The sequence below is a fragment of the Cebus imitator genome, unplaced genomic scaffold (assembly GCF_001604975.1).
Source record: "Cebus imitator isolate Cc_AM_T3 unplaced genomic scaffold, Cebus_imitator-1.0 Scaffold1167, whole genome shotgun sequence".
Classification (NCBI taxonomy): domain Eukaryota; kingdom Metazoa; phylum Chordata; class Mammalia; order Primates; family Cebidae; genus Cebus; species Cebus imitator.
The window spans coordinates 37,713-39,442 of record NW_016108482.1 but is presented as its reverse complement, the minus strand read 5'-3'; the positions used below and the strand labels follow the sequence as shown (position 1 = coordinate 39,442).

The 1,730-nt window shown below is 32.5% G+C and overlaps 1 long non-coding RNA gene across 1 annotated transcript in view; it reads left to right on the top strand.

The window, feature by feature from the left end:
• The first annotated feature begins 92 nt into the window (after nt 1-92).
• LOC108298885 overlaps nt 93-1,730 on the top strand; it is a 4,929-nt gene continuing 3,291 nt past the window's right edge. Inside the window, exons 1-2 of the long non-coding RNA XR_001822742.2 lie at nt 93-122; nt 1,286-1,365. This is a non-coding gene — a long non-coding RNA (uncharacterized LOC108298885). The remainder of the gene's footprint in view (nt 123-1,285; nt 1,366-1,730) is intronic.

Genomic DNA, 1,730 nt, shown 5'->3' with positions numbered 1-1,730 from the left:
TGTGTGTGTGTGTGTATTTTTTTTTAGGAGACATGGGATTTCACCGTGTTAGCCAGATGGTCTCAATCTCCTGACCTCATGATCTGCCCCTTTTGGCCTCCCAGAGTGCTGGGATTACAAGCGTTAGCACCACTCCTAGCCTCTTGTAACTAATTTTCAAAGACTTACAGAGTTTAGATGTTTAGGTGGAGTGAGATCTCCTATTTTTCTTTATGGGAGAGGTAAATTAAACAATACTTTAGTTCGTTATACATAATGAAGTTATTAGTAAAGGAATATTAATGTTCTTGTTTAGTTTCAATAAAAATCTTCTTGAATAATGATTAGGTTTTCAAAACTTGTAATCTTAGTTACTCTAATGATCATAGCCCATACAGGGCTTTCACATTCTTTTAAAACATGCCAAGTTTCCAAAGTAATAAATTGAATTCTTAACTGTAAGTTATAAAAATATACAATGTGTGAAATAGGTTATACAATACAGAAACATAAATGGTGAATCCCAAGTTATTTTTCTATTAATATTTCTAAATGACAGTAGGCAGATGTTTGTCATTTTAGAGCTGGGAGAGACATTAGAGGTTACTATTTACTTTCAGGAAATGGAACACTATGTTACCTGTACCTAAATTATAGGTAAAGTGGTGTTCCATTCAGCCATTTACTGGAATAGAATCAGATGTGGTTTTCAGTAGTGAAATTTTATTTCTTTTAAGTACAGATTGCTGGCTGTGATAATAAAAAAGGCAAAACTTTTTTCATAGCCTATGCTATATACATATATGTTAGTTGCATAGGCTATGCTCTAATGTTATGCTTTAAACCATCAGAAAAATGAATAGTTCATGTTTACATTTTTTAAAATTTTTGGCCATTTAAAATTCTAGGCCCTAGAAATTCAAAAATGAGTAAGTTGTAGCCTTTGTCTTTAAGAAAAACGAAAGTTAATCACAGTATAATATATGATATGGATTTTTATAATTCAGATATTTGTTAATTTGGTTGAGGAAAAAATTATACTGATCTCTAACTGAAAAGTAGCGTCTCCTTCCATTATGAATGAAGGCAGAAAACCATAGGAGAAAGAGAACACTCACCTTTGAGAATGAGTTAATTAAAATGTTAAATGTTTTACAATATCAATTTAATAAATGTTTCAATATTTTTAAATTTTTATCTGATTGTATTTTATTTTGAGTCTTGTTAGTCTTTTTTCCTTTAGTTTTGAGATTTTTTTCAAAGATAGATATAATAAAGCTGATGAAGTTCTTCTGTCACGTTTTAGAAAAGACAGATGATTTTGACTTGGGAAAATACTTGATGGAAGGTGAAGAAATGGATGTTGGTCCAGACATGGACACACCAGTAAGTGACAGTAGTTTTGCTATTAAAAATTTAAATACACACCAGGTGATAGAGATGATTTTAATGTGTCTTTCAACCCTAGGTCAACTAAAATAAAACGGGAACACTTAATTAATCTAGAGTCATTTATCATGGAAGCCTGGTTAGGATTTTGCACCAAATCACTAGTATTAAGAAGCTACAAGGGGGTGGGCATGGTGGCTCACACCTAAAATCTCAGCACTTTGAGAGGCTGAGGAGGGAGGATTGCTTGAGCTTAGGAATTTGAGACCAGCCTGGGTAACATGGCAAGATCTTTTGTCTATTTTTTAAAAATGGATTTTAAAGAAAGACGTTGTTTGGGCACACTGGCTCACACCTGTAAT